Below are 13,927 nucleotides of genomic sequence, written 5' to 3' on the forward strand. Positions count from 1 at the left end.
CACATGCAAAGTCGGACAAGAAAGGGGAAATAAAAGCATTTCTCCTTCATAGTGGCTATCTGAAATGGGCGCTATTGTCTGAGGCTCAATCTTGTCTACATTTTCAAGTAAATATCGCTTAGCGTCAGAAAACTTCGGTGGATGCATAGGATTGTCCATGCACCACCCATGGTATGTCTCCATGGATTTAAATAAGGCAAAGCAGAGCTATTCGCTGCTGTGAGCTACTTTTGAAAGAATTTCCAGCGCTTCAGAAGTTCAGCGCTGGAAAGTAATTGGCATATTTACAAGAAAATAACGCAGCATGGCACTGCAAGCCAGCTTGCTGCTCCGGGTTATTAGGAAAATGCAGGGATGCATTGTATTTACAGCAATAAAACGCATCCCTGTACTTTCCGCTGCGTTGGTGCACAATCGGCTGTCCAGTACCAACGCAGGCACCCTTTGCACGATGGTGCAAGGGTGCCAGCATTGTAGGGATGAATATTTATGTGCAGAAAGGAACACGTTCCTGCACATAAACAATTATTGATGGCATTTTACTTCTGTATGTGCTGCAGAATGCAGCACACATAGAAAGAGGAAAAATTAGGAGAAATAAAATATTTATCTTCATTACGCCACTTTTATGCCTCACCTGGGGTTACATTAAAATCTGACGCATTCCCAGGTTTAAGAAACCTTGTAAATCTGGGAATTCATCAGATTCCATGGGTGTGGCTTGGAAACACCCACAGCAAAGCCCATGGATCACCCCTTTCACACAGAGTAATGCGTCAAAGATGTCCATAATTAATAGGTCATGAAAAACCATGCAGGGGGCTTTGCGTGCCCTTGTAAATATAGGCCAGCACCCTGCGCCACCGGAGCTTCAAAAAAAGGGACGGCCGGTGGCCAAGGGTCTTGTAAATATGCCCCAAAATTGGTCCCAAAAAGATTTTGCATCGTTTTGGGCCACTTTTGTGACACAAACAGGTGTTAAAACGAAGTTAATATATCCCAAGTGTCCAACGATGCTGAGAGTAGAATTACTAGGAGTAACTGTAGTTCGCTTACCGTGGAGGTGGATGGAGCTGGTGGTGTTATAAAACAAGCATTAGCCAAGCCAAAAGTCTAGCCTATGAAAGAGCCATTGGCTTTGGCAATGTCTTTTAGCGATTTTGTACAGCAGCTCGGCTGCTGCACAACATGACTGGAAGTTATGAAAAAATACTCCTGCGCTGTAATATAGCGCTATAAAAAAGTGCTGAAGACAAAAGCACCACATATGACCACGTTATACTGCTTTTTTCGTTTCAATCATGCTGCACAGAAGCCGTGCTGCTGTACAACATGGCTAAAAGACAATGGCAAAGGCAATGGCTCTCACATAGGCAAGACTTTTGCTTTGCCAATGCTTGTTTTTCAATGCCACCCATCTGTTCTGTACTATCATCACAGCTTATCTGGTGATGGCTATTGTTTTCTTCCGCGTCCCTTAGTGAACACTGGAATTGTTTCTGTGCTGTCCATTTCTTGGACTGACTAGCAGCACTTACTCACAGGCAACGTGTTAAACACAATAGACTTCTTCAATGATGGCTGACGTTCGAAAATGGCGGAAGGTCGTCCTGCGGCTGAGAGACGGAACGCTCCCGTTTGCTGCAGTGCACCTCTTCAAGGGAAGGCCAGAGACAGGGTTAAGTTGTGTGCTAACCCATTCATACAGAACGTTCAATCGTACGTCATTGTCACTGGAAATTGCAGCAAAACCCTTTGACAATAAACAGAGTTTAGAGTCATATAACTGATTTCCTTGTCACTGTCAGAAATGATCATTCTCGCTTCTGTGGCTCATGAAGACGAATGCCGGGGAAAATCTGCCCTCGTATAAATAAGATAAATGACTTTTGTGTTTCCATTTGCTTTTTGTAAACCAGATGTCATTACTGAGTTCGCCAGGCAGAAAATAGACTTATTATTAAAGGACTTTCTCCGCCGAGCTCTGCCCTGGGTGGAGAATCAGGTGCGGAAGGGGGAAGGGGGCGGTGGGGGTGGAGGGCGGGCAAGGAGGGAGAAGGGAGTTCGTCACAATATTTGTTTTCATTAATTGTTTGTTATTTCTTGAACAACTATTTATTGTGCATAACTGCACCGCCATGTAAATAGATTCATGCGTTTAGATACGTCTCAGGCCCAGATATGTTTTGGTCCATTGTATTGTGTGTGCCTGGGCTTTAAGTGGGATGAAAAAACTAGAGGGGGGTGTCTCTCAAAGGGTCGTGGCTGATGTAATTAAGGGAGTGGCTTAAAAACACGTAACCTGAAAATCTGTGCTTAGTATAGTGTGCCGCCTGACTGGTATTTTGCTTCTGTCACTGCATCCATATATATGATACAACAAATACCATTATACCTACAACAAACCAGGACTATTGACTTTGTCAGTGGTTGTTAGTTGTATAAGATAAATAAGCAACAACTATGGTTTCGTTATATAGAATATTGAATATGTTTCAGTTCTGAAATGATGAGACTGTGAAAAAAATATAACGAGTCTCTTTGAAGTTACATCAAAAGCAGTGAAGAGTGGTGCAGCTGCAGAGATAAGATTTTTTGTTTCATCCCGAGGGTGAGGGCAAAAATGGAGAGCCCGATAGGAACCCTTCTGAGCACCTGCTTTTTAGAAGTGCTGGTGCTGAGCACTGGCAGGACACAGCCCACTTAAAGCCCTGGTGAGTGCAGCACACTTACACACTGGAATATATTATAGCCTTCTAGCCCTTCGAAGCGGGCTATACCTGCTATTAAAGTCCTGCTGCAGCGGGACTTCAATAGCCGGTATAGCCCTGCTACGAAGGGCGATAAGGCTATTAAAATGTTCTGCCACTAGAGGACAGAATGTTCTAACAAATTGAACAAAGGCATCAGGGAGCACGAGGGGATTGAAATGCAGATTTTTCACATTTAGAAATGAGTAGAAAATCATGATTTTAATAAAGGCATGGAGGCTAATATTATGCAAATCCCTTTTATTACTCCTCAGACAGCAGCAACAAACAAGCATTAGAATTAGAACTTTTCCAACTTCTAGAACTCTGAACATGCATATACACATGAAACTGGCAGCCATCTTCCTCTTTAGGTGCTGCAAACAGAAGTAAAAACCAAAGTCTCTATTAAAACAATGCTCCATCCTTCAGTTTCCCTTGATACCGAAGCTTCCAAACTTCAGCATTTGAGAATTCTTCTTCTTTATCCTGCATTATAAAAAACAACCATTAATCATCTGGGTGGGATCAGCATGGGGATAATATTAGCCTCCGCGCCTTTATTAAAATCATGATTTTCTACTCATTTCTAAATGTGGAAAGTCTGCATTTTACATCAAGGCCCGGAGGCCAATATTATGCATGTTCAAAGTTCATCCAAAACTCTATCTAATATATTTTCCACAGGTTTAAAATAAAAGCTTTTAAATGTTGACTCATTACTCCAATCTGCAGTCTTCATAATACCACCTAAACTAAAACCTCTCATAAACACCTTGCTTGCCAGAATGAGCCCCAAAAACACTAGTATCCACTCCAGCCCTCAACATAACCTCTCTCACCTATCTTGCCAGCGTAGCTGATGATACAGCCTTAAAAGGTTTCTTAAAAGAAATTAAAATTTGTGAACAACCACCTTGCCTCAAACCAAAAGTCCTTTTTAGGTTTCGTAACCTGGCGAGGGGCGAAGCCACTCCCAGATCGAAATCTGTTGTTTCTAATAGTGAGGTTAGGACAGCCTCTGTTTCCAATTGGCTAGCTCCATAAATGGAGGCTAGCCATTGGGAGACAGAGGCTGTCAATCGCGCTTTCTCTTGAAAACGCGATTCGGGGGCGTTTCTGGTGCTTTTTTTAAGCCCCGCCCCTTTGTCCCGGGCCGCGCTGCGATTGGCTGCCGGCCCGGGACACCCCCGTGACGTCATTCCCGGGCCGCGCTGTGATTGGCTGCCGGCCCGGGACACCCCCGTGACGTCAGCCAATCACAGCGCGGCCCGGGACCTGACTTATTTCACTTTACGATCGCCGCAGGAACTGAGCTCCATATTCATCATATGCTCGAATGTATCAATGCACCTCACTTTTTTACGGAAGATACACATATTCTCAGAGGAGTTCCGTTTATGGTGGCAGCGCGTTCTTCCCTGACAGCCCACTAACTCCCTCCCTCTCGCCTGCTCTACCCTTAAGTTTCGGTTTCCATTCTCGCCCATTCTCGATGACCGTCACTCCCTGCTAAGATGGCCGAGATGTCGGGCTCGCTGTTGGACCTCTCCGAGGAGTTTACCTGTTCCATCTGCCTGGGCACTTTCGAGAGCCCGGTCACCACTCCCTGCGGACACAATTTTTGCCGTGTCTGCCTGGAGGTGATCTGGGCCACGGAGGCGCAGGAGGGCTGGAAATGTCCTCAGTGCCGCACTGGCTTCGCAACTAAACCGGAGCTCCGCAAGAACACCGTGCTGGATACCGTGGTGCAGCAGTACCTGCTGGACGTGAACCGGTGCGAGCAGGAGCAGCAGGCGCAGCCGGAGCCGGAGGAGGAAGAGGAGTCCTGTCCGGACGGGGCCGTGCCCTGTGACTCCTGCCTCAAGGTGGCCGCCGTCCGGACGTGTGTAACCAGCATCGCCTCCTTCTGCCAGGAGCACCTGCAGCCTCACCTGGGGAGCCAGGCGTTCGCTCACCACCAGCTGCACAGCCCGCTGGGGAGCTCCGAGCTGGGCCTCCGTACCTGCAAAGATCACAAGAAGCTCCTCGAGTACTTCTGCGAGGAGCACGGAAAGTGCCTCTGCTGCTACTGCTTGGTAGACCAGAAGGCCTGCAAAACACACACCGTGCCAGAGGCCAAGCTCAAAAGAGAGGTGAGTACCGAGCCCCACACGACAAGAGGGGGCACCCGAATAAGCCTAGCACCTTGTATTGTAGAACTTGTATAGCGTTTACCTCCCTCGTGTGGGTCACTGAAGCACTTCGAGATTGCAAGTTACAGCATGTGATGTGCGGTTGTCTAGGTGTTGTTTATGGTCTGCCTTAACAACACAGCTGCCCCCAGACATTGTGAGCTCTTGTTAGCCTGGGGGTCCTTACTGGCTCACCCGTGGTTGAAGGGTCTCTCAGACAGGTCAGTTTTGACATGCATGTAAATGTCAGGATTGACACTCCTTAATTCGGTGTGTGCTGTTATATTTTCCGACATGCACGTTTGGGGCAACCAGCCCCTTCCTTTGCATGACACATGCAATGTCTCCGCCCCTGCGGATTGACACTTGTATCACCGACAAGTACTATTTCGGGGCAGTACCATTATTACAGAGGTTGGCATCTGCAGTCGAAGCATGTTTGGATGATGACACGCTCAGGGGTACAAAAAAGACAAGCAACTGTGCGCCAGAACAGTTATAGCTGTGGAAAACGGTGTTTCTGTCGACAAAGAAAACTGCTCTAACTCATCCAAAGGCGAAACCGTTGCATTGTAAATGCTTGTTTCATATTCCTTCAAACAACGCACCACATACAAATTTTCATTTCCATCCAAATGTGGATAAAAAATTGTCCTAGACGTCGTCTTCGTTCTTTTCCTTAACTCAAAGCACACAGCCTCTGGTTGATAACACCTAGAGTCCACCTATAAGGCCCTAATATCGGACACTTTCCTACAAGAGACCAAACAGAGAAGCATAGCCATCTTCCATGATAAAAATGTAATATCCAAAGATATTTCCACCCCAACTATCTATTTCCTTCAAGACCAAAGAAACATCCCAAAGTACGCCTTAGGAGGTAAAACCATCCTCACACACTTTACCAACCTTTTAACCAACACATGTTGCCCTACTTGAAGACCATCCACTAAAACATGTCCTGCAGAAATTGCAGATCTGCTTATATTCACAGTATTGTATGCTAAACTCTTTCCATACAATTCAGACAAATAGTTAACCACCTCTACTATAGGAGCTGATACGGAATCGAAATTCTTCTCAACACAACAACCAGACCATCTTCTCCATGCTGATCTATAAATCTTTGTCGTTCCCTTTGACCATGAATCTGCCAAATTCTCCTGAAATCAGACATGCCACCAATCTTAACTGTCCTGTCACAACTAAATTCTGAACACTCCCCTCTGGATCCTGAATGATCTCCCTTAAATTTGGTAACAACACCGGATCCTCTATCAACAAATCCATCATATCCGGAAACCACACTTGAGCTCTCCAAAATGGCGTTATCGTAACCATCTCCGCCTTCTCTCTCCTGATCTTCATCAAGGCTCTCTGTATCAATGAGAATGGGGGAAAAGCATAATTCCTTCCTACCCTCCAATCCTGAAGAAAAGCATCTATTCCCCTTGCTTCTGGATCCAGTCTCCAACTGTAAAATTCCTTCAACTGACAATTCAGTCTGTCCGCAAACAGATCCACTTACATCCAGACCCTTGGATTTATGTTATTGGACATATTCCAGGTAGCATTGAAAATGTTATCTCTACCCGGTCCACGTTATATATGGATGTTGACAGTTGGGTGAGGCATTGACTGTTTGAATACCACTTGTAAAGGACCCCATCGCTTCTCCAAACTCAAAAAGACCTCCCTGTTTAACCTCCAATTGCTCACATCTCTGAGATATCTTGAAAACCAATCCGCTTCTACGTTGCTCAGTCCTGCAATATACTGAACCTGAACCAAAATTTCCTTCTCTAAGCAAAATCTCCAAAACTCCTTCGCTAAATCCGCTAGCCCCTTCGATCGTGGTCCTCCTAACTTGTTCACATACCTCACTGCCGACAAATTGTCGATCTTCAAAAGCACACAAAATTTTACCTGATCCCTCATAAAAATCTTCACGGCAAAGGATCCTGCCAGAAGTTCCAGACAATTCATTTGCATCTGTTTCTCCTCCTTTGACCGCTTTCCCCCTGTTGACACCATACCACACCTTGCGCCCCAACCATGAAGACTCGCATCCGCCTCTATCTCTATCTCTGGAACCTCTCCAAATATTGCCCTGCTGTTCAATTCTTCCAAATTCATCATCCACCAATTCAATTCTTCTTTCGAATCTTGTTTCAACAATATCTTCTGAGAATACTTTGCCCCTTTTCACAAATGATAACCCTTCAAACTCTGCAATGCCCTTTAATGCAGAGGAGCTGGAAAAATTGCTTGTATCGATGCTGATAACAGACCCAGCAACCGAGCTAATTGTCTCAACGTAATACATTTCGAATTCATTGCTCTTTTCACCTCCTTTCTGATTTTTCTTACTTTCATCATTGGCAACCTGAACACACAATCCAACGTCTGTATCTGAAAACCGAAAAATTGTATCTCCTGCTGAGGCACCACACATGAATTCTCCTTCTTCACTACAAAACCTAAATCCTCTATCACCATCACTGCAAACTCCGTCTGCTCCCTTGCTAATTCCTTCTCTTCCGCCATGATCAAAATATCGTCCAGATATACAATTAAACGTATTTCCCTTGATCTCAACCAAGCTGCCACTGGCCGCATCACCTTCATGAAGCAATAAGGGGCTGAAGTCAACCCAAACTGGAGACTCCGGAATCTCCATAGCCTTCCTTTCCACCTGAACTGTAAAACATCTCTCTGTTCCTTGCACGTTGGAATAGTTGAATAGGCATCCTTCAAATCCAATCTTGTCATCCAATCCCCTTTCCTTAACAGATCCCTCAACATATGAATGCCCTCCATCTTGAAATGATTGTACGTAACCCAATCGTTCAAATCTCTTAGATTTATTACAGGAAGCATTCCTTTCTCCTTCTTCCCCACCAGAAATATATTGCTTATGAAACCTCCTTTTACAATCCTTGCCTCTTCTATTGACCCTTTTTTCTGTAATGCCTCTATTTCTTTAGTCACCATATCTTCCATCTCCACTGAGAATCTCAAAATATTTGGAGCTTTCTCCTGAACTGGCATCTGCAAAAAATCTATTTTGTAACCTGAAACTGTTTGCAAAACCCAAGGATCCTGAGTAATCTCTTTCCATCTCGAAACAAATAGGGCTAGTCTGCCGCCCAACTTTATTTGGATAGAAATATGGTCTTTGTAAACAGCTTACCTGAAGCACCTCTTGTTCGCCTCTCTGAACGCATTCCTCTGGCCCTGCTTCTTTGTCTTTGCGGGAAGAAGTTTCCTGTCCCCCTCTTGATCCGTAGAAATTGGATCCATAACCTGTACCATAGGGTCTGCCTCCTCTTCCAAAATTTCCTCTTGAAATTCCTTGAACCCGGCTGGGGACCCTGACTCCGCATTCGCCCGGCCACTCCAAAAACTTTCCTTATGTCTTTTTGAGCTTTCTCAAGAGAGCTAAAAGTACTAGCATAACGAGACATATCCTTTACAAAATCGTCTCCAAACAATAAACCATCACTGCGCTCTCCTGGCTCCTTATTTGCCAGATCTGCTAATTTCGGATCTATTTTAAATAGAATAGATTTTCTCCTATCTATGCAAAGTGCAGTATTCGAATTTCCCAAAAGACATATGGCCCTTTGGACCCATTGGCGCATTTCAGCCACATCAATACCAGTGTTGTTTGAATGTGCCTCTCCGCACATGTCAAATATTTTGGTCAATGGCCCCAAAACATCTAGGAGTCTATCTTGACATCCTTTTAAACCCTTTTCAAGACCCCTCCTAGGATCTTTCCCAGACTTATTAATGAACGCCATCATTTTTTGGTCAAGTTCCAGGGTATATGCAACTTTGCTGTCCAGACTAGGCCTTGAACATTCACTCGTCATCCTAGTTCTGACCTCTTTAGGTATCTCCCTTCTTATCCTAAATCTAAAGTTTTTTGCAACATGCTCTACCGGAGTCCATTGCGGAGAAAGAGGGTGTTGAATTAAAAGAGGGTCGAACATTTCCTCCCCTTGAGGATCCACAATATCATTCTCCTCTAATTTAATTACTCTCTCTCTCATTTACTTCTTTTAAGTGGAACCTCCTCCACATCGGAATCATCTGTACTTGAACTACAGGTAAGTTCAACATCCCCACTTGTTGAACTAAAATCACAAGCCACAGTAGTATGCTTTGCTTTCTGTGCCCTTTTTTACGCCCCCATTCCCCTTTAAAGCGATTCCTTTCAGAACCTTATGTTCTTTTCCCTTTTTGATTGATTCAATCATTTTCCTTGTTTGACCTTGCTTACTTCCCTGATTAGAACCTTCAGCAACCACTTCAATCTCTTCAGTGGTCCAGAAATCCTCATCTTCTCCAGACTTTTCTGTCTCCTTTGCATACTTTTCTCTAAAGTATTTTCTATTTTTTTGTCTAGAAATGCAGACATTTCCCCAAAAATATTTTTCATGTAGGATTTCATTCTATCCTCAAAATTTCCTTCAACACCTTCCATTATATATTCAATACATTTCCAATTTCAAAACTGAAATTCTTCACAAAGTATCCTTTTTACTAAAATCTTAATCCTAAACAAACCTCCTACAAAACTTCTGCCACACACCTTCAAATACCAATAAATTCTCCCCTCAAAACAATGCCTTGACCTTCTCCTGAACTTTTCGACCAAAGTCTGTCTGAAACTGACACTCATGCTGACAGACTTTGTTTCCTGCCCAAAAAATGGTTGCTTCGAATGCATACACAACAGTGAATGCATTCCCAATCCATCAAAATGTTACGTGAGTACGGTGGCCTGTCTAGACCATAAAAAACGCTCTTCTACCTATTGCGCGCACTCCTCACGCGCAAGAGATACAGCGTCATACGCTGAACTGCTTGAGCCGCGATACAAAGCCTCTCGCTTCTAGAAAGCCGCCTCGTGCTTACTGTCAACCGCCTCGCTCTTCAATTCACCGCCCAACCATCAACCACACTGTAAAGCAATTTACTTTAAAAAACAAACTATGTCAACTTGAGTTATTTACTAATATTGAACAACATCAATATCCCAAATAAAAGCGATCGCTCTGACTTTCACCTAACACCTCAACCCTCGTTTACAAGGCAAAAATAATTTCAAAATACGGAAAAACTAGTTGTTAGAAATGGGTGTCTCTAGTTGGCAATGGCTGGCCACTGTCCAAGTAGGGACCCTTCTTCCTAAGTCAGAGTAAGGGGGCTACATCCTTTGATAACCTCTGCTCAACCCTGTGGTAACGTAGCACGAGCAGCTAGGCTTATCTTAGAGGCAGTGTGCGAAGCATTTATGATCATACACAGTAACACAGTGAAGAACACTACAAAGGGACACCACACAAGTAGTTATAAAAAAATAAGTATCTTTATATATAGGCTTAACACAAGACCAATAATGATAAAAAGCCACAATACTGAAAAATAGGGTTACTCTTGAAATGCTGGAAAAATAGTTCAAAGTGTGCAAATAGGAGTTCAGTTCAAAGCAGTGGTGTCTGCGACCCTTTTACTTACAAAGTACCTGGATTTCGTAGCAAAACAAACAAAATGTCGCAAACGAGTTGTAGCGATGATTTTCCTCACGCAAGTCCGGCGATGCGTTGAATACGTGCCGCAAGGTAGGATGATGTGTCAGTCTGCGGATGCGTGCAGAACAAAGCGACAGACTTCTCCACGCTAGGCCAGTGATGCGTTGAAGCCTTGCCGCAAGGGAGGATGATGCACTGGTCCGGTTGCGTGTGCGACCTTGTTGTGATAAAAGAAAATAGCACCCCGCGAGGGAGCGATGATCCGGGTGCGATGCGATGAAAATGGCGGAAGCACGGCGCCCACGCTGCGATGCGATGTTCTCAATGTGATGATCCGGGGTTAGCGAGCACTCGACAGCCCACAACCGTGCGATGCAATTGACCTTTGGAAGTTAGCGAGCCCTTTGTGGCCCGCAAGCGTGCGATGCGTTGATCTTTGGGTTGCGAGCACTCGGCGGCAGCAGCGTGTGGATTTTTCTTATGCTCTATAGCTGCGGCGGCTCGCAAACGGGCGTTAGCAACAATTTCAGCACTCTCTTCTATGTAGTAGAACTAGAGGCCCTGGAACTCACAGGGGCCTCACCTGCAGATAGAAATCCTGGCTGGGAGGAATCAGGAGGCTGGTGGGGGAGTCAGATGTGCCTGTGACTCCAGCAGGAGGCTAACTCTCTTCTAGATCTTGGGTGATTGCTTTGGCAAAATAAAAGTTCTTTCAAAGTCCTTTTCCCTCTTCTTCCAAGTCCAGGGGAAACTACTGCAGGCCAGTCCAAGAAATGGCACACATGTACAGGCACAGACCTCTCCAGCAGATTCCTTCAGTTAAATGGACAGAGGTTCTTCTTGACATCCAGGAGCAATACAATTGTAGGTGTTTGGGCACAGATTTATACCCCAAAAGTCTTTGTTCTCAAAAGTCACTAGTCACTGAACCCAGCCAAAACCAGTTCTGCTCAGTCCTGGAGCACTTTGTTTACCAGGCTGCATCCTTCCTTTCAGAAAGAGGTGGTCTGCCATCAGACGCACAGTAGGAGGTGGAGCCAGCATTCACCTTGCCAGGCACAGCCTTATTCAGGTCAAGGAGCTACCCCTCCCCAATACTCAATGCAGATCTCTCTATTCAACCCAGGTCTGACTCAGCATGCCTTGCCCCTCTAAACCCAGACAGCCAATACACATAACAGCAGAGCACATTGGAAGGCTTAGGCAAGAAAATACCCACTTTCTAAAAGTGATATTTTCAAACACAGAATGTTAAAAACAACTTCACTGTCATATTTACCAAGGAAGAGCATATGCATTTTAGCACTGATTAGCAGTGGTATAGTGCCCAGAGTCACAAAACCAACAACAACAGGTCAGAAAAAATACAAGAGGCAGGCAAAATGTTTAGGGATGACCCTGCAAGAAAGCCCATTTCCAACACAAGTTAGATAAACGTACCGCTTTAACTCTACATGAAAAGTAAACAAGTCTCAATACATTAAAATATGAATCCATATATTTTGATATATTTGATAAGGTTAAATACATTCAAACTTCATAAAAAAAAATTATGTTATGATATAAACAAACTTACTAACAAAACTCATCCAACTTAAATTAATAATTCAAGCTTATCAAAAAATAAATTAAATATATACTAATATTTATCAATGCTTTAGAAAAACCGACAGATTGAAATAGTGACTTATCTGAAATTGAGTAGCAACAAAAGAGGAAGATGGCTACCAGTTTCATGTGTATATGCATGTTCAGAGTTCTAGAAGTTGGAAGAGTTCTAATTCTAATGCTTGTTTGTTGCTGCTGTCTGAGGAGTAATGGGATATGCATACAAATGCCCTCCGGGCCTTGATCTAAAATCCCTTCAGGCTCCCTGAAGCCTTTGTTCACACCCACAAAGGATTGGAATGTATGAGCTCCCTGCTTATATCAGCCATTATAAGCCCGGTGCACTCCATTGTTTTCAATGGAGCTTCCAACATTCCAATGTTCTGATATAGCTTTATAGCCCGCCGTAGAGGGCTATACCGGCTATTAAAGGCCCTCTCCAGCGTTAAAGGCCCCGAGCCAAAGGCGAGGGCCTTTAACAAGGGAGAGGGACTTTAATAGCCGGTATAGCCCAACTACGAAGGGCTATAAGGCTATTAGAACATTCTGCCACTAGAGGGCAGAATGTTTTAACAAAAAAGAACAAAGCCTTATGAGAGTGTGAGGGAATTGGAATCCCCTCAGAGTCCCTGAAGCCTTTGTTCACAGCAGAGCTGTGAACAAAGAAACATTGGAATGTTGGAGCTCCAGGCTTATACCAGCCATTATAAGCCCGGAGCACTCCCTTGTTTTCAATGGAACTCCCAACATTCCAATGTTCTAATTAAAACTATAGGACTGAGACCAGCATAGGACCTCCACTTCATACTGTTTCTCTGCAGACAAGAGGCTGTGGCTGGTGTTTGTCTTGTGGTGGTGTTGTAGGTAAAATAAATCCAGATGTATCCAGGTAGTTAGTTACATGAAGATGGTTTATTAAATCCAGTTCCAGATGATGTAGATGGTAAGTAAGATGTTAGATAACCCCACCAGGAGCAGCCAACCTGCTGCTCAGCCTGCACACACCAACTGACACTCTGCACATCACCAGGCACCTAAGCATTTCATGACATCACCACGCATTCCAACACTCATCCTGGCTGACTAGTAGGGAAGATGTGACAAAGAGAAAGGAGAGGCGAAAATCGAGTCACAACATATCCCCTTTCTTTACACTAACTAATAACAAGAATAAAGCATGAATGAGTACTAAAATATTAGCATATTAAAATAATAAACATTACATTCAAATATGTCCTAAATGCGGTAAAACATTTAATGAGTTGATAGAACAAAACCGAAGTCATAAAACATTAAATTATGAAACAGCATTAAATCATGAAAGAATCACCTTGAACACACTCTCACCCATTCCCTTTTCTCACAAAGGAAAGAAAGCAAGCACACCGCACACGATTGTGTACATATGCCATGAAATCCCGTTGCAGGCAACACACATATGCACTCCTATAAACTTGAAAAGGATGGAGTTTCAGGTAAAACATACTACCCAATAAACTGTAAGGCAGGCAAACAAATAACGTAAACACTGTACTGTAAATCAAATTCAAGCAAACACGCAAACTATGTACCTGATGTGACCTCCCGTCTCAGGCAATGCACATTCTACATCATAGACCGTAAAATAAGCAACCCTATAGCACAACAAAATTAGCTGTAAACCTGACAAAGCAAAGTGTCTAGGCAAAACAACTGTACGTAAAGCAATCAACCGTATAACGCAAAAACTGCGTTTTACACATGACAACGCAAAATGTCTAGGCAAAGCAACTATACATAAAGCAATCAACCATATTACGCAAAAACTGCAATGTACACCTGACAAGGAAAAATGTCTAGGCAAAACAACTGT

The 13,927-nt window shown here is 43.9% G+C and overlaps 1 pseudogene; it reads left to right on the forward strand.

Annotated features, from left to right (window-relative positions):
- The first annotated feature begins 4,271 nt into the window (after positions 1-4,271).
- LOC144827972 (E3 ubiquitin/ISG15 ligase TRIM25 pseudogene) lies at positions 4,272-4,960 on the forward strand (annotated as a pseudogene).
- Positions 4,961-13,927: the final 8,967 nt, after the last annotated feature.

The sequence above is a fragment of the Lissotriton helveticus genome, chromosome 4_1, assembly GCF_964261635.1.
Source record: "Lissotriton helveticus chromosome 4_1, aLisHel1.1, whole genome shotgun sequence".
Taxonomy (NCBI): domain Eukaryota; kingdom Metazoa; phylum Chordata; class Amphibia; order Caudata; family Salamandridae; genus Lissotriton; species Lissotriton helveticus.